Source organism: Pteropus medius, unplaced genomic scaffold, assembly GCF_902729225.1.
Source record: "Pteropus medius unplaced genomic scaffold, Ma_sr-lr_union100, whole genome shotgun sequence".
In the NCBI taxonomy this organism is placed as follows: Eukaryota; Metazoa; Chordata; class Mammalia; order Chiroptera; family Pteropodidae; genus Pteropus; species Pteropus medius.
Window position 1 is genome coordinate 25889204 of NW_024349801.1, and position 19912 is coordinate 25909115.

Genomic DNA, 19912 nt, shown 5'->3' on the forward strand with positions numbered 1-19912 from the left:
TTGTACAAGTAGATTAGGGAGGTCTGCTTAGTAAAGGAATGCTTGAAATGGGGTTCTAGATATCTACAAATTGAATAAGGCCAGCAGTGTACGTTTTTCTAAAACCAAGTCCAGGTTGAGGTTATATTAAGGGAAATATAATATTCAGATCAAGATTTAATTAACTTTATTATATTATAAAGCTATAATATATTTGGAGAATCATGTTCAGTATGATCTTCGGAGTTAAAAAACATTAGCAAACCAGAGAATAACACAGGATGTGGACTAAGATCTAGAAATAAGTCATAAGATCTAAAAGATTCAGTTACAAGAATTAGGTACTCAGCCTGGGGAAGCAAAGACTAGGAAGACATGGTATAGTACAATGTCGAGTATCTGAAGGGCAGTCATATGGAAGCCTTGGCAGAGGTTATCTCAGTTCCTTCAGAAACAAAACTAGGATCAGTGGGTAGAAGTTACAAGAAAACATTTCTTCTCATTGTTAGAAAGGAATGTGCCACAATCAGAGCTGTTCAAAGGTGGAGTAGATTGTCCATATGAATTGGAAAGCCATAACCCTGAGATAAGGATTGTGCAGTTGTATAGGTTGGTTAGTGCACAGGGGCACTTGGCAAAGAGGACAACTAAGGCAGAAATCCAGCCAGTGCTGCAGCAGCTACATCATGCATCCTGGCATTGGCCACCCAGAGGAAGAGGTACCTTTTTACAGTTCACCTAAAGGTACCCCAGGTATAGCAGATGCAGAGGCATTTCCTCATAGGTGAGAGATCAGATGAGTAAATGCTAATTTCCTGCCAACGCTTATTGTCCATTAGTCAATGGTCACAGTTATGTTTAATCGAAACTCAAGAAAATAAGTTGAAGAAGAAATTCCAAGCAAATGTATTTCATTTAACCCAGAGGAGCATAAGTTAATTACACTTTCAAAGTATTGATGCACTTAAAGGCCTCCTTAACTCCATCCCACGTGACATTCTGCGACATGCTTCTGCTGGAAGAAATGAGAGAGATGGGGTTGAGTTGTCTTCCGTGCATGGTGAGCTCTGCTACATCTGAGGCATATTCATTCAGTGCTTGTCCTATCTTTCTTTGGAGATGAAGCACCATTAAAATGTTTTCCCCTGAAAATTCTAATATTTAAATGTGAAATTCTAAAAGAGGGACTTAAAGTTGTACATATATCATTTCAACTCTGTTGCATAGACATTTTCTTGAACAAAAGATAACAAAATAGTACCAGAGATCTAGTCTCTGAGGGATGGGATAATGGGTGATGTTTTTATGGGTGATTTTTATATATTACTTTTATAGACAGTAAATACTTTAAAGTAATCTTTCCTTCACCTTAAAAAATATACATTTAAAACGTTTTATTTCACATTAATGTCTCTACATATGATATAGAAAGAAAAATGTTCTCTTTTTTAACTCCCCATGACCCAAACTTGTCTATAATACTGAGCTGATGGGTTGCGTCAGTTCAGTAAGTTACCGCTGGTTTATCTAGGTTGGTTGCTGAAGTATAGTAGTACCCTCGTAACACAAAAGAATTTGAATTTCTGAAAGGCCCAAACTTCATCTTCCTACCCTGTCAGCAGCTTACTCACCGATGGGATCCACAGCTTTTACGTGCTCATTTCTTTTATCACATTACTACAATATGCTACCCAAACAAACCCAGTGCAATTAAAATCTTTTGGGGGGAAAAAAAAAGATACCTCGTTTACTGAATAAATGCTCCTGGAAATGAGCTTCAGAAACAGACGGGGCAAATGCTACATGCAAGAGTGAGTTTCCCTAGATACCACACATGTTGAAGCAAGAGAAGGCGGAAGCTGAAAACAAACATCTGAGGCTGTACTTTCACTCTCTCTCCAGTCCAGTGCTGGAAGAGGCACATTTCAAAGACAAAGGATGGAAGCGTGAAGCTGTGAGCAAAAGTAAATTGCTGTGAGTGCTGGCAGCAGATAGGCCACGAGTATCAGGCCAGCAGCCTGGGTAGTCTCTGGGAACAGAGATTTATTTTAAAAGAAATCTCCACCTAGTTCTAGTTTTAATTTTAGACCTCCCTTTATCTAGTTCATCAATCATATCACAATGTAGTAATTGCAGGAAATTAAGCACAGAATCAATTTCCTCTTTTCCTTCTACCTTCCCTTTTGTGATCTGCACTTTGTCAAGTGCAGTTTGTGCCTCAGCCAGGACACTCTTGTGACTTTTGTGTATGCAGCAATCTGCTTTGACTTCACCCTTCTGTGTGATCCAGGTACCTCACTAAAGGACATATTAGCTAAAGGGCATGTTCCAATTGCTAAGACACTTCCAGGACAGAAATTTGCCACAAGTTCCTGCAGGCTCCCACTGAAAGAGGACCCTCACTATGGGGAAGGGACAGAAAAACTGGTAGTAATTGAAACCAGTTTGCAGATTTCATAATGAAAGGCAGGCCGAAGGAGGAGGATACTTAAGTTAAAGAACAAAAGAAATAAAATTACATAGCTCCCACGAAAGCACACTTATAACCATTATAGTTCTTACCTCCAGAAAATCTTAGGACAAAGGGATAGAGTCATTCATCTTTTCTTAACCCGGAAACAATCCAGTTGACCAGTATAGGCCCTTCCTATTCCCACCTCAGACCACAGGTTAATCAATGGCCTATGTTCTGTCTGGAAAGTCTGAGAGAACTAACAATTCTCTCAGGGACCAGTTATAGTCATTTATTGGCTAAGACATTTAAAATGAGTCCTTCTTAAGAGACCATTCAGCGTTTTTGAGCATATGTGATAATTTTCAGGAATCAAAAGATTACAACATTTATATGTAGAAATTCTATTAATTTATATGCAGGAATTCCACCCATGGGCGGGGGTTGGGGGGAGGCGAGACATTTCTGTCTTGTTCATCATTTGCATCCTCAGAACCTCACATAGAACCTGGGCATAGTAGGTGTTGAATAAATAATTGTTGAATGAATGCTCAAATGATGACAGACTCTGCATGGCTATAAAATTCTTAATAATTAAAGAATCAAGCATTTTAAACTTCTCTTTGGAGTGTCTGTTACAAACTATATTCTCTCTTCTAAATCTGTCTGTATTAAGGCCTCTAGAAATAATCAGTCCTAATTTACCCACAGTCCTGTCTCACCTTGTGAAACATAAAGCAATGTTACTTTTGGCACAAATTCAGAATAAAAAGACAATTTATAGGGTTTGGGTGTAAGCAGAGGTTTTTCGGTGTCTTTTGGTTATTAACTTTAAAATTCTGGATAGAATTTTTTCCCTAAGCAATGTAAAAATAAATGATTGTGAAATGATAGTATCCTTAGCAAAGGAAATCTTTTCGCAATTTAGGAAAAGCTTGTTAAACACAGGAATGTATTTTTTCCTCAGAGTACAGAGGGAAAACCAATTTCCTTTAGCTAGTAAAATCATCCTGCATATTCCATGCACATTCATACACAGTAGAATAACATAGATAGAGAGATAGATACAAGGCATTCTATTAAAAGCACCTTTAGGAAAGCTGCAAGTACCTCATGTACAATAAATGGACTGTCAGCACTCCAGCTTGGAAAAAAGAAACATGCAGGAGTCAGGAGAACAAAAGAAATATATTTCATTTTTCATGGAGGTAGAAAAAAAATGAAATTCCCAGGAAATTCTTCTGAGAAAGGGGTCAATTGTTTTGCTCTTCACTTTCCCACATCTTGGTAAGAAAAGGAGTGTTCTGTAAGGCAGCATACATCCTTCTCCATTTTTCCATTAAAGCTGAAGATAGGAAATATTCCATTTGTAAGGAATACACTGATTTTGAGTTCTTCTTAAAAATATTATCTGGGCCTTGAATCATGATACGATTTGGAGGATTTGCTTCAAATAATTGGGGGCGGCTGGAGTACAGATGAGACAAGATTGGTTGAGAGCTTATTATTGATGAAGCTGGGTAATAGGTAAATGGAGTTCATTACACTATTCTATTTTTGTGTATTTTTGAAAATTTCCATTAAAAAATCTAAAAAAATTTCCATAAAAAAAATGGTGGACCTCCAAAGTGGAAAAAGAACCATTTTTTGATTAGTAAATAGCAAATACATGGAATATGGAATCAGAAGTCCTTATAGGCAGGTCTCAAAAGGTACTGACAAGTGTGGCTTTGTGTTAATTACTGCAGGTCTTCAAACCTTAGTTGCGAGATACGAAAAAATGGAAGCAATGCCAAATTTATGTAGCTCATAGAGAGTTTGAGGGTAAATGAATATTTCTGAAAATAATATATAACCTTTAAAATTATACAAAACTGTAAAGTTAAATAATTTTTAATTGAACTGCCTATCCAAAGTCATATGCGCTTTATTTTCCCCAAATTTGCACTTGAACCAGTTCCCACCAGAACCAAGTCCAAATCTTCCTAAATCTGTAATATCAGAACAAAACTGAAATATCTTCCTCTTCTTTCCCTCTGCTTCCGCCTGATATCAGAGCTGCTCCTGCAGTCAACCCCTAACCGTGATTCCCTTTTTCTCTAGCCCTTCTTCAGTCTTTCTACAACTTACTGCCAGAGAAATCTTACTAGAATACCACTTGGATCATGTGACTCCCTTGCTCCAAACTCCTCCTGGATCCCCACTGCCCACGGGATTAATTCCAATATATTTAACCCACCCTTCAGAGTCTCCAACATTTGGTCTCTAACCTACCTTTCCAGTTACCTCACAACCACTCATGTTCTCAAACCTTCTGTTCCAGGCAAGTCTGGTGTTTTGTTCCCCATTTCTCTTGGAATGCAGCACCCTTTTTCTCCCTGTCTGCCCAGATTTTTTCAGTCCCTAAGGATCAGCCTTATTTCCTCTTCCTCCAAGAAGTCTTTTTAAACCTCTCCAGACCATATGTCTCCCTTTTCTGTTTTAATTATGCTTGATTTGGCAATTAATCACACATTCCTTCATGATATAACTTTTATTGTTGTATTAAATAGTTAATTATCTCTATTGTTACTTAACTTTCTTCCCAGCTTCTCCAATTAGATTATAAAATCTTAGAAAGCAAGAATTGTGACTTTTATATCTTTCTGCCTCAAGGCCCAGTGCTTTGCACGTAGGGAGGCACTTTCATTAACATTTGTGGGAAAATATTACCTGAACTGAGGTTGAATTTTATAGTCCTTTATGGCCAGTCTTTTATGGGTACTGTTAGCATATTAACAGTATTCTCATTTGTATTTCTTCGGATCTTAAAAATGACTACATTTTTTAAAAATTTTACATCATACCTTACAGAGTGGCATAGTGGGAAAAAGTTCATTCTTAAGTGTTACACGGATCTAAATTCAAATCCCAATGTAGACACGTTAGCTATGTGAAATCCTGCCAATTTACTTGACCTCTTAATTCCTTAGCTTCCTCAGTCACAAAATGAAAATGCAGTGATAATACTTGCTTTATAAAACTAGCAGTTAGGCACAATAGATGTATTAGTGCCTGGCACGTCATCAATAAAAAAGGCAGGTATTATCTTAGTGCCCATCATATGGTTTTGACAGGTTGTCAAAGTAAAGGATCAAGATTCATCCTAACTTGGGGGTTAGGATGCAGTTAAGTATAGAACAGAGTCAAGAAAAGCCTCTGCCTACTTCTCCAAGCCCTGCCTCCGTGCTCTCAGTTTGCTCTTGTGCATCCTTAGCCATAAGGGTTATGGGCTAAATATAGCTGGAATCCCTAATTATTAACTTAAAAAGTACTAGGTCTGCAGGCCATTCTTCATCCCTTTCTATAGTAGGTGAGTTCCCTTACTAGGCTCCCTCTCAACCCAACCTTAGCTCAGTCGTACCCACTTTCTTTGCTTGCTCTTTGTTTCCTAGTAACCCTAATTGTACTTGGTTTTCTGCAGTCTTTTACCTACAGTTATGTTGGGTATACCAGCTCGAGTCTTCTGAGCCCTGGGCTATAAACCATCATGTTTTCATTTATTTAATGATCCAAGATTGCCTCTTTTAGGGAGCACCCAAAGCAATGACATAGACTCCAGTCATAAAGCACAATGTTGTCAACACTTGAAAACATAAAACTAGCAGAAGGCAAGGTCACAGGAGAATTATCATTATCTGGACTTGGCCTTTAGGTAAATAGTCTCTACTGAGGGCAGGCTTCTGGACTTCTGCTTGGTTACACACAAGAACTATAGCTGTGAAGCTATAGCATATGAAAGCATCAGCATGTGAAAGATCCCAAAATCTAATATGCCAAAATTGAAAAACCTTGTTCTGTCAGGATTCTGTCATTATGAGCATTTTTTCCCCAATATTTAATGCTATCTTGTTTTCATACTTGAAAAGAAAAAAATATTTCAGGAACAATAACCCCAAAAGTATTAGTTATCAAAGAAATGAACAGGGGAAAATACACTTACAAGATTATCAAATTATATATAAGAACTTTTGATTTTGAGTCTGACCCACTGTGAGGAGTGACATTTCTGAGATGGATCCTTGCGACTAATCTTAAAGTTGATTGATAACCAACGAATAGTCATTTAATCTCTGGTTATAACAGAAGTTGCATTCAGAAATTGTTTTAATGCTTTTAAAACAGCAATTTTATATAGGTGGCATTTTTCAAACATGATTAGACTTCAGTTTGTCTACTTTTGCTACTCAACCTTGAATCATAAAAAGGGACTCAAATTCTAAATTGTATTTTTTCCCACTGCTCATTATTGCTAAGCTCTTTTTTTATTTATCTTTTATTGAATGCAAAACAGACTGTAGGAGAACTATTGGTTTCATTATATGGATCTCATTTTTAAAAAATAATCATCTTACTGAAGAAGTTTATTGAGTATGAATGTAAGTAACTTGCTCTTTCAATAGCACCAAGTAATGGGTCTTGCCCACTAGAATCTATTAACAGGGAAAAGCAGTATTGCCTAAGTCCACTCACTGTATTTGCAAGTCTTTTAACAAGCAAAAATGTCTAGAAAAAATATCAGAGATCCCAGAAATTTCAACACAGAAAATGTTATTTTCATGAGGTCCTCTTGAGATCCAAAAAGCAGCCCTATGTCTATAGATCTAAATCATACACTGTAGAATGATGGCGTATTAACCCAGGGAGGGGTTTTGGTAATCATCTGGTCTAGAGACATGAAATAGTCCCAGCTAAAGTCAAGACTCTTGTGTCTCATCTCTCACTTTGCTGTGCTCACCTCATGACCATACTTGCAGTTTTCCATTTCGATTATTAAAATCAATCAGGGTTATTTTCAGGCACATAATGTCAGCTTTGCTAACACTACCTCAACTCCAATCAATTTCTTTGGAACTACCAAGACTGTATTTAGTTTATTTTTAAAGCCAACCAGTTTATTAAGCCTTAAAATATTTTGTTTTCAAAATCTAAAAGGCTCTTTATTTAGTCCATGATGAATATTTGAGTAGTGTTAAATTTATCATTCTGGCAGTACTCACATTGTGCTTGTCAGTAATTGTGACTCATCAAAGAATGTTTTGATGTTGAGTCCTTGGTTAACAGATGGCTCTGTTTAGAGGAATTGAGGCAGTGAGCTTTAAGGTCCAAGGAGAGAGACTTCTTACATAATTAGTCACTAGAGGTTGTTCAAATTTGTAAGAAAGCACAGAAGTCTGTGATGGTGGCTTTGTACCAAGGGAGAGAAGTCGTCTTCTTTTCAATTCTGTTCAGAGAGTTGATAGAAGAGTTGACATCAGTGTTGCTGGTGTGCTAGGTGTCAGTTGAAATGACATAAACGGCCAGCAGAGAGGCACAAAGTCCAATGCTAGAACATTTCTATTTCTATGGGGTCTGTCATCCTGGTGGTAAGTGTTAGTTTCAGAGAACATTACACAGGAAAGAACAGGCACTTGAGCAATAGCAGGAGAAACATGCAAGAACATCTCCCCCTTTTTTCTCCTCTTTCTTTCACCTTTTCCTTTTTCTTTCCTTCCTGATTATCTTTCTCTACCTTTTTACTCAGGTCCATCAATGGTACTCAAAGGCATGAGAAGCCCTCAGTACAACATTATTCAGCACCAGTGAGTCTGGCTACATGAATAGTTAGTCTGATAGTCTGGTGTGTGCACAAGTGAGTCATTCTTTAGAATGATATTTAGTGTTTCTTTAATTTACTTCAGAAAAAGGGAACACACATAGAGTCATAAAGAAGACAAAGAAAAACCCGAAAGACAAAATGTCAGATTCTCTTAGATATATACCAGATATAATCCCAAATAGCTTAATAGGTGACATATACTTTACCTCTCTGAGCCTCAGTTTCTTCATCTGTAAAACAAGATAATAATGCATACCTTGTGGAGTTATATGAGAATTAAGTGACAGGAAATAAGCACGGCATCTCTCCCACACTAAGGGCTCAGTCAATTGTCTCTGTGTTTAGGAGGGAAAGTAAACTAAGTAGATAAGCAATGAGGCTTACTTGCTGCTAGCACAAGGCAACATGGGAGAAATGATTGGGAACCAAAGAAGCTTGGTAGTTGAATTAATAATCAATGAGAAAAGGATGTTTTAAAAGTCTGTTTGGCAAGTGCACAACATTCAGAATAAAGTGGTACTGCTGTCACTGCACATCACTGGAGTGTTACTTCACATTAGGGCCGCATGGCTTACAAGCACGCAGAGAAAAACTAGATCAGATAATGCAAATGACACCCTTCCGGGAGGTCAATAAGGAACAGTGGAAAGAATCAAGGATTTGGAGTAGAGAACCTGGATATGAAACCCTCCTCAGCATTTTCCTAGCCACCTAGTTAGAAATTATCACAATACTTTAATAAGTAACACATAACCTCACCCCATTTTCACATCTGCAAAAAAGATTATGAATAATTTTTAAATTTCTGAGAATTTTTGTGACTATTGGCCTTTGCAAAACTTATGAATTAGTTTTTTAAAGGCGATGATGGGGAAAGATATTTACTCCCTTCAAAAAGGCTAACTTAACTGCCTCCTGATATTATAGATAAATGAATAAAAAAGGGACAGATGATGGTAATTTTCCATTTTCACAGATGGTAGAGTTAGAAAAAATGAGATAACAGTATAATCAATGTTGCAGAGACAAAAGAGAGAGAAAAAACCTAAATATAAAGTTATCTAAACAATGGCCAACTACTAATGGGCATTAGTAATCCTCCTTGTTTATACTTCTTCTGAAATTCCTAGATTCATAATTTCCAGCCTTTTTGGAAGGAAACATATACATACACATGTGCTCACGCATGCGAGGAAAGTGCTATATAAGCATCTTTAACAAATGAAAATTGTTTAAAATTCATTTTGTTTGATGTCTTGGAATATTGCAAAGTTGAGATTATAAAACAATAATATAGGCAATTACATTTGGGAGCTATTTTAGTTGTCATATGACCCAGGAGCAGGATCATACACTGAATGACTTTTTGAGATTCCTTCATTCAATCTTTTTTTTTTTTAAGTCGAGCAGATGTTTCTAAGTAACTGAGATGTTGAAAATTTTGGAGCAGAAAATATGTCATCTCACATCATGTGTATTTTAATTGGTTTGATTTTATTTTTTTACATCTTCCCACAAAACAGCTGAATTTAAAAGAACTAAATGAGGAAGAAAATTCTGATTTCTCTTTTGATGAGCTGTTTGTATGAGAGCTCATTTAGTACCTTCAATACTTGAAGAGATTTATGGGGAAAAAATTGTGTCAGGATTAAAACATTAACAATAGAAACGTGAATTCCAAAACTAAAGTCCTTGAGTTACTTGACATTTGAAGTAACATAAATTTATGAGAGGAAGTACCTTATCCTGCTTCGAGATTATTGCGTCAATAAGGATAAACAAGATTAAAGAAAACCAAGCATTATTTTGGAAATGGATCTGTTAAGTGTGATGGAATCATATTCAAATTATTAGGTGAAATAGTGAATGTGCACCCTTCTTTCTTATTCAAGGCTTGAATAAGTGCAGTTGTGAGTGATTTTCTAGCATCTTTGCATGTAACAGTTACATAATCCTTATGTCTTTGCCTTATCTGTGGATGACTTCCACCAAAATACCTGAACCCCATATGGGTCCCAAAATATCCACCTGAAATTCTGAAAACACTTTGATTTTTTTATATAGCCAAGACCTCAAGAAAACGGTCTCTGAAGTTGCTACCTTATTCTTAGTTAAGAGTAGATGGTCCATTGGAAAACATTACAACATACATAAGAATAGCTTGCTCCTTTGTCAGAAACTAATATATTTACCCCAGAGATTGATTGCTCGTGAATTGTATTAAGAAGTTGTACGCTTAGCAAAAATAAACGCCACTCAAGTTTTTATGGTTTGCTGATGTACACACAAAACAGCACTTTTTGCAAAGCAAAAAATTGCCTTTCAGCAATTTCTCCATAATACCATACATAGGTATGTATACACAGACATACATACAAATACATAAATACAAATTAGACTTTCAGAAACCTCATAAGATCAGCAAGAGATCTCTCATGATAATTGGATATCCATTGGCTTACTTTTCCTGGTCAAATGCTTAATATTTTTGTTTTGAGATGATAACTTTATTTTAAGCCTGAGAGAGCAATTGACTTGCCCTTGGTCTAATGATACTGAGCAGCTGCCAAACCCTGTTTCACATCCAAGGGAGAAGACTGTCCCTGGAGAGGGGACACATAACCATGCATGTCCCTTTCAAAATGTCTCTTTGGGTAGCATGTCAGGAAATGGCTTTCCAAGAGGAGGAAAGGATCTGTGTTTGGCTCTTTGATTACATCTCTGTTAAAAAGACTTTAAGAAAATTCTTGTTACATAGTTTACATTTATAGTGTCCCTACAGCTGAGGACAAATTTTTGATTTGTCTTATTTTTTTAAGCAAAATATACCAAAAACAAATAAATGAACTCGCATATACAATAAAATGCTATTTTTTCTTCTAAGTTCCAGAATTGAAAGGGACATAATTTGCAGTGGGGGGTGCAGGAAGGGGAGACTAATTATTATTAGTCCTTTTGGCTAATAATAATTATAGCTTCCATTTTCTGATTATTATCATGTAAAATGCTTAGCATACTACCTAGCACATACAAGATACTCAAAAAATATCTGTTAAATGAATGAGGGCTAATCATTTTATATCATTTATCTCATTTAATCTCATATATATATATATATCTTCATGATAAACATAAATAAACTAAAACTTAGAGAAGTTAAATAATTTATCCAGTGTCACACAGCTAGTAAGCATAGCAGCCAGGATTCCATACTAATCTGATTATGAAGTCTATACTTAATACAGCACACCTACCTAGACATACAAAGACACACACACACGGTATCTTTGAGTTCACTATCTTTTCAGATTATCACTGTTTCAGACTACCTCATTGCTTTTATTGTACTCTCATCAGATTTACTCTATATTCATTTGATCTCACTTCAAGATATTTCCTATACCAGACCCAGTTGTATTAGAAACACCTCACTTTCTCTGATAAGTATTCTTCTCATTATTCACAGAGCAACTTAAATTATATGATCCGCAAAACACCTTCCCTGAATATTTGGTGTTTTCCCTGGCCTGGAACATACCCAACTTTTTGTTTTTTTCATTAATTCCGTGTTTATTATTCCCTCTCCCAATTCACTATCCTGTTATTTTCATTTCGTCAAAATTTTAGAATTATAGTTTAAAAACTAGAAGGAACCTTAGCAGTCACCTAATCCAAACTCCAAATTAGATTTGTCCAACTTTGCTTATACCACACCCTTAAGAGATGAAGCCTGCTCCTCTGCTTAATTACTTCCATGGAGCGGGGGAAAGGGGCACTCACTATGCCCAGGATGAGTTGAGAGGATGCCCGAGAGGTACTGTGAGAGGTTCCAGCAGAGATGTAGGGAGAAAATAATTCATGTCTGGTAAACAGTATTCATGGAGCACTCACCACGGCCAAGGCATTATTGCCAGGCCTTGGGATGATTAAACAATGAGTGGGACACAATTCCTACCCTGAAGGAATATAATCTAATAATTATTCCTTGTGGAGTAATGAGCCTACTGCACAAATGTCTGTTAAAAAAAAACCAAAAACATGAGTTGTCTATGGCCATGCCATCCTCAACAAGCCCGATCCTGTCTGATCTCAAAAGCTAAGCAGGGTCGGGCCTGGTTAGTACTTGGATGGGAGACCACCTAGGAAGACCAGGTGCTGTAGGTATAAAATATTTAAAAAAAAAAAAAAAAGGGATTATAAGCTGACAAGGTCCTTGCAATCTGTGAGGTCAACCAAGGGTCGCCTCACCTAAAAACAAACAAAAACAAAAAACAAAAAAACAAAAAAAAAAACACATGAATTTAGAGACAAATATTTTTGAACCCTTAAAGAAAGGAGATATAGATAATTGGGAGGAATCAGAAAAGATTTCATGAAGAAAGATAAATTTCATTTTAGGCCTTGCAGGGTGCTGGGAGCAGTCTTATTCAAGGGCATGGACTTTCATCCCCTATTAGACAAGGCTGTTTCATCCAGTCAAGAGAAGGTGGATGTGGTAAGTGCCAAGCTCCATACAAAGAGATGCTACAGAACTGCTAAGGAAAATGTCATAGTTGTTGTTCAGGTAGGACACACCAGAATGAGTCAATTCTTCTTCCCCACACAGATTATCACCTACACGTTTTGGGATGACGTTGGGGTGAGTAAAAGCCCTGTTTATCTTTGCTGAGTCATACTTAAGCCTACCTTTTAATATTACTCATGTTACTTTGACCCCAAATTCTCATTTGTCCTCACTCAACCCCTGTATTTTGGGGTAGGGAAACACATACAGCCAACCGAATAACGTGTGGTCTGTAAACATAACCTTTGAATCATTGTCTCTCACAGATCCTCGTGGGCCAGGGACAGTGCCGAGTGCACTGATGAGCTTGCCCATCTGCTTTGGGCTTCAGCCTCCAGGAGGCCTCCATCTCCTGGGTAATCATACAGACAGGGGCGTCTCTGGCCCAGAAGAATGCCCTGGATCACAGTCAGTGCGGGTTCTGTGCCAGTCCCCAGTGACAGCCTGAGAGCAGGAAGATGAGAAGTGCACAAACTGAATAGCCCTTTTCCTGATGATGTTTAATTGAATCTGGGCACTGACAAGGCTTGGCTGAGTAGCTTTCTTCCCATCACGTGCAGCTTGGCCAGCTCTGCCAAATTTCTTCCGTGATGATCATTCCACCCAGGTAGCATGGAACTTTTTCATGGAATAAGTCCTTGAGTAAGGATCAAAAAAACTTGAGAATTGGTTTCACCTGTGCCATAAACTTTTGCAAGTCACTTAACATCTGAGGTTAGCTTTTCTTCATTTATAAATTAGGAAAAAAGCCTATCCTGCCGGATCTTTGCAAATTTTTTGTGAAACTGTAAAATCACACAATAGCTGAGAATGCCTTTTGAAGGGTTAAAAATGTGCTGAGTATTATTATTACTAGAGTTTTACTATTAATATACCTAAGTGCAAATAATATCACCCATGGAAGTAACAAATGAAAGCTACAATGTGGAAACTTGCTAAGCAGTCTTTCTGTTAACACAAGGAGTGTAAATTGTAGTAATGTGTGAGATATTGTTGTTACCCTCAGGGGAAGCTGGAGATAAAATGTGAGAGAAGTGAGTGTGAAGGGCAGGTATATAAAGAGCAAAGAAGGCTCTACACGGCTTGGTGAGCAACATGGTATCTGATGTTCAGTAGTGAGGTGGACTGTATAGAACAAAGTAATCTACAGTGCGAATCACGAGAATAGGGTTCTCCATTTGTGTTTCCTATTGCTGTCTGACCAAGCCTGTCATTGTCGGTCTTTGGTTGTGGAGCAGGAGCGACACTTGCTTCCCAATTCTGCCTCCTCACCCTGCCCACCTCTGCCACCAAGGACTGGGCCTTGCTTGAGGGCAGGCACATTACGGGAGGGAAGCCCAGAAAGCAGAAGCAAGGACTTTGTGAGGCAGCGGCCCTCTCCCCCACTCCATACTTTGGCAGGTTCTATGGACTTTTGCTTCCCTGGGAATACTCTGAGAACTCGTTAGCAGATATCAAGACTGGGCTTGAATTGAATTCCTTTATCTCTTGATTGAATTCCTTCACTGGGCAGGCCTGGTGGGCAAGTCCCTGGGCTGTGGTCTTGGATTTCATACTGGCCCTGGTGTCTGCTCTGGGCTTCCACCTCTCACAGTCTGAAGCAGAACTGCAGGTAGAGAAGAAAGTCATGCTTAGGCCCAGAGGACATAGCCTCAGTGGAACTTTTCAAGGTCCAGCCCTTAAAAAGTTCCCTTGCTATAGGGGTCAGAGGCCCATTTCCTAATTTAGATAATTTCCCAAGACTAGATTCAACCACTTTGTCAGCAGCACTTTTTATTCGGCTTTCTGCTGACCTACAGTTTTCCTCAAGGAAGCAAACAAACTATTTTTCAACTTCATTCCCCCTCTTCTGCTCATTCCCCTTCCCTGATGGATTGTCCCAGAGTTCCAACAAAGCTGATTTCAGTAGCCTCTGGGCAAGGTGGCACACTGGCCACACATGTCCCTTTGACCATCTTGACAAAAGAGGACCCAGCTTAGAAAATGCAGGCTCCCTTTTTCACAGAACGTTTTCTTGAGAAATTTTAGAAAAGTGCAGCCCTCATCCCTGAAAGCTATTCTGCAGTGCTGAAGCCTCAGTCACCCAAGCGTTCCCTCTGCATTATGGCCGCGCTCCCAGACTCTCCAAAATGCAACAGTGCACTGAGAGAGACAGTCTGCTGAGGTGTTATTGGTTTGCAATACCCTGATAAGGAGATTTCATTCCCTCCTTGCTGGCAGAGTTATATAGAGTAATTACATAAGTACTGCTATGGCACTGGGCGGAATCTCATTAAAAACTGTATAAAGAACTATTCAGTTGTGGTAGAGAATATTCATTTTATTCCATTGACTATAATCCATATAATAGAGCATTAGCCTGAGCATAAATGCTGGTGTTGCTCTGGCTTCCTGATAAAATGCATTTGGAATATATATTTAGTGCAGCATTTGCTTATGTGAGGCATGATAAAAAGTCGGTATGGGACAGCTCCAGATTTTCCCACCTCATGAGAAAGCTGCTTGCTATGCTGAGCAGACTGTTGTTTGATCTTACTCCTCCTGGGAGAGCCACTTGGCCAGGTTGGATGGGACACTCTATGGCAGTTTGAACACATGGCAGCTCTGAAACACGCATGCATGCACACTAGAAGAATATTCCCATTAGTAGTTCAGCCTTCCACCCAATATGGGAGAGAGGCCTTTCTAAAATAGAATTTATCATGGGTTATTGTTCTTTTATTTTCAAAGAGATAGTGAGCAAGCCCTTTTTTAGTATAAGGATGTTTTTGGTTGATGGCATGTAAATCATCTCTTCAGCCATACTGAATATCATTCACCACAACAAACAAGAGCCATTCTAAATAGCTTGTTGATATGGCAGCCTAATTCTCAAAAGCATTGAGAAACAATTATATCTAATATATGTATACTACCTTAGTGTGTCTAAGGTACTTTTCCACACATTATGGCATCTGATGTGTGAAGAATTCAATAATCTATGCTTAATTATTTGGAGCACAAACTGTTTAATACTCGAAGTCTAAGAGCACCAGGAATTATTTTATTTATAAATATTTTTATTACAAAAAAAAAATCACATCACAAACATTTAGAAACTAGAGAAAAGCCCTCTTAACCTCTGCACCTTAATACACTAATATTATTTGGTCTTATTTCCTTCTAGTCTTTTTTCTTATGCATTCTTATACATGTAATCATAATATTAACATTTTCGAAGGCATTTTCCTCTGTAGATTTCCAGACCACCCCACCTGAATTTTATCTGGTCTCATACCTTGTTTACAAGGAAGATACCAAGATTAATCAACCTCTGTTTATATGAAGGACGTTATAGTGAAGATTATATATCCCGTTGTTGAAAGTCAGTGTCACTTTGCCCATAATCAAAGTGCCAAAAAGATGGCCAAGGAGAGCATTCATTCTGTTAAATACCTAATTTCTGTCTCTGGTTATTAAAACAGCTGAGCAAGTCAGCTGGAGAAAACCATTCGAGAATCTTAAGATTGCTGTTGCTGGTAAGGGTGTCCCAGCTGTGCCTTGTTGTTCAAGATCCTTTATCATCTCAGGACGCCAAGTCCCAAGCTGAGCTCACTCTGGGGACTCAGATCTATCAAATGAGAGTGTTTGTCCTCTGCCTGCATCATTTAGGAGCTGTGGATGAAACTGAGGTTAAGAGGCTCAGCTAATGCCTCTCTTGATGTGACCCTGCCCAGAGGAGAGAGAGTGTGTGTGTGTGTGTGTCCAATCATGCCTGAGACAGCTGAGAGGCGGGCACAGACTTGTCATCTCCTGGGGCCTGTCCTCAGCTTTCATCCTAGCATAGCTCAAGCATGGGTGTTCATCTGTGTGAATGCATGTTTTAAAGGGTGGAGCCAATTTCCTCCCCAGACTAGGACCTGCTTCCTTTGTTCTTGAGAACAGGAGTGGGTTTAGGATTTCAACAAAGGAAGCACATGTCCCTCACTAGTCACATTTTTCCTCCGCTTTCCCCGCTCCAGCACCCTCATTCTGCAGAAGCATGTTTAGCATACAGGCATCTAGACCAGAGATCTGAATGGGCTCCTTTAGAGGCTGCACCAACTGCTGGGCCCTCATCTGGGAGAGCTGAGACCCCCTGAGTGGTGTAATCAGAACCTGCAGTATAAGAACCTCCTAGCCTTCCTGCCTACCAAGAGGAAGAAGGAAGCAGTTAGAGAAACTGAGGCATACTTGTGTTGAGCAGCACATCCATCATGATGACCAAGACAAGTTCCAGAACCCCTGGCTGCCTGACAAATGTCCCCACCCCCGCAAGCCATAGAGTCTCCTTTTTTTCCAAGTAAGCAGAGTTCTCTAGAGTGCACTTACTCTCCAAATATGTACATGTCAGGATATGAGAGATCGCTTATGTCTGTAATGGATGCCTTGTGTCCAAAGTATTTCCCTGTGTATTGTGCTATTCAATTTAGGACTCCTAATGCATGATTAATGTGTGTTTAAACAGTCATTGCCTAATCGGACTGCTTCACCTTTGGGACACTGGTGAGTACACAAAGCAGACTTACAGAAAACATCACTGGCATGTGTGAAATAATCCAACAACTCTAGCCTTGTACAAGGAGTGAACATTACGAAGCTCATATGGTACCCATCTAAACCTGTGGTTTCCTCTGAGCAGCCTATGACTTCTCAGGTTTTAGAAATTGGTTCCAGTCTCAGTATTCAGTATGTACTCAGTATGTGTTGAGCATATATCAGCAAAGCTCCATGAGTTCCAGAACGGGGAATTGTTTGTGGGCCCTACCTGAAGGGAGCTTACAGTCTAGTAGGAAATAGAATATGTTTATGAATAGTTATTGCACTGGGTGAAAAGTTAGGAGAGCCATAAGACTTATTTAGAAGAGGGATGGAAAGTCCATTCTGGAGAGGGACTCATGTGGACAGTGAGTAGATTGCAGTGGACGGGCTGAGCAGAAGGCAGAGAGTACGGAGCTTGCAGTTACTGCAGGCGTTGTCAGGAGCCTTATGGGGAGATTAGCAAGGCATTCCTTTCTGAGTCATCCACACAGGCACTGAAGTGGTAAGCTCGGGTGCCTGTGGTGCCCCATCTGTGAACCTCATTGAGTTCTTTCTCTATGGTTTTGCCTACTGACCAGTGGAGCCCTATACCCTACTTGCCGCTGCTTTTAGCCTTTATGGCTTGAAAATGAAGTGTCCCAAGAAGAGGTAGCCAAATTTTAGATTTTTATTCACACACACACAAAAAAAATGTCATTTGAACCCAATGATCTATGGACAGATGACAAATAAGAAAGAGAGATTAAGAGAGCTGACCCTCAGACTTTTGGTTATTTTCGTTTCATCCCATTTGCAACCCTTGAAGGTCCTTAGAAGATATGCATGTGACTCATTACAGAGTCTGAACCCATAAAGTGGGTCGTGCCTGAAAAATGTATGAGGACTCTTGCTCTGAGGGATGTTAGTGAGGGGACAGTGTCAGGCCTTTTCTGAGAATTCTTAGAACTGGTTGCATATAAATAGAGCCCGAAAAAAATGGGAACTTGTCTTGAAGATATCTTTTTTGTATATAGAGAGTATTGGTGTGTATGTGTGTGTGTATTTATACATACTTTGAAAAAAATTACACCCTCTTCATGGAAACTGCTTTAGAAGTTAGGTTCATCACTGCTACATGATTTAATCACCAAATTGCTGAAATGTTTCCCTCGGGAACGAATTGACATACAGTAGAAATTTTAATATAATGAAGTGAATGTGTCAAAAATTCAAACATTTTTCATTCTTTAACTTATTTGTATTTGAATTTAGAAGAAAGGATAGCTTCAAGTAGATCTTTATCCCCTTACCTAAAAATAATGATGGGTGTCAGAGATGAACACCGAAGAGGACTCAGGACTTCTACCACAAATTTGCAGGCAGCAGCCAGGTATTAGAGGCCAACACACTTTCAACTCCTTTTATCCTGTCAACTTGGTTGTATTTGGTTCTTTTAGAAAATGCCATATGGCACAGCGATTATGTATTCAGAGTCTATAGTTAAACTGCCTGAGTCCGGTTCCCAGCTCAGTCAGTTAACTGTGTGATAATAAGCAAGTTGCCTACCTTCTCTGTGTTAAATGACTATAATAAACTCATGTAACAGATGGGAAAACTCAGTTAACGGATGAGAAAACTATTATCATAGTACCTATTTTATAAGTTGCTGTGAAAATTAAAGAATACATGTGAAATGCTTAACACAGTGCCTGATGCCTTGTTAGCCCTCAGTATTAGCTTGCTTTCTTCTTTCTTCCCCACCGCTCATATCTGGCGTCTCCACCCATGGGAGAATTAAGCCCAAGGATAGCTATTTAAAAACCGTCAGCTTGGCCACTTCTTAGCTTTTGCTACCAGCTGGGGTAAAAGATTTTTAGTACTAGGGGTGTTTAAAATGTGGTAGAGTTTGAGTTATCTCTTACTTTTCATGTATTCTAGCTGCCTCTGCCTCAGTAACAAGGAAAATTGAAATGATCAAAACTTAAAACTTTTCCAACGCTCTGTGCTCTCTGTCAGACATGATGTGCAGCTGTGCTTTCCCCCGGTCGTGATGTTTCTCCTCAGTTCTCTCGCTGCCTTTCTGAGTCGCTCTGTCAGTGATTCGACTTTCTTGTTCCCTTACCTCCTTCTCCATCTTCATTCATCGTTCATGCTTCTTTTTGTTTTTCATGCCTTGCTATTCCTTGGAACCACCTTAAGAACAGGGATCATAAAAATCACCATTTATAAAATCAAAATTTTAAGTTTCAAATGGATTTTCTCTTGTAAAGCTTCCTATAAGACAATACCTAAGCTCTATAGGAAGACAGTTTTAACTGTCAATTTTTGCCTAACTCAAAGTTATCGGCATGATATTGAGATGATAGCTTCTAAATGTATGGAATTCGGAACACAGTACAAACAGAAATTTTTGTAGCCAAGCATGGCTTTTTTTTTGTAATCTATCAATAATATATTTCCTGGCTAATATTCCTCACACATACCATTAGATCTAAGGTAAAATATCCAGCAGCCATCCCTGTGTAATGTTTGCTAAAAATGAATCATTCAAGACATTTGTGCCAGGAAATTTAGATTTTAAAGGCTATTGTACAATGAAACAGAAGTAATTTAAGTACCAGTATTCATTAAATTCTACTAAAATGATAACTTTAAAAACAGTCACTTCTACAGATATGGGAAAGGTTTGCATTTTTTTCTTTTGGATCAGTTAACGCCAAATTGACAAGGTGTTTGGAAA

General features: G+C 38.5%; 2 protein-coding genes and 1 pseudogene across 5 annotated transcripts in view; 2 read left to right on the top strand and 1 right to left on the bottom strand.

Annotated features, from left to right (window-relative positions):
* The window catches only part of FRMD5 (FERM domain containing 5), a 250884-nt gene that overhangs the window by 171869 nt on the left and 59103 nt on the right, over window positions 1-19912 (top strand). The window lies entirely within an intron of this gene.
* LOC120623196 (uncharacterized) lies at window positions 12115-12233 on the top strand (annotated as a pseudogene).
* Window positions 18278-19912, bottom strand: part of WDR76 (WD repeat domain 76) — a 114042-nt gene continuing 112407 nt past the window's right edge. The window contains exon 15 of the transcript XR_005658530.1: window positions 18278-19365. The gene's annotated coding sequence lies outside the window, so the exon portion shown is untranslated. The remainder of the gene's footprint in view (window positions 19366-19912) is intronic.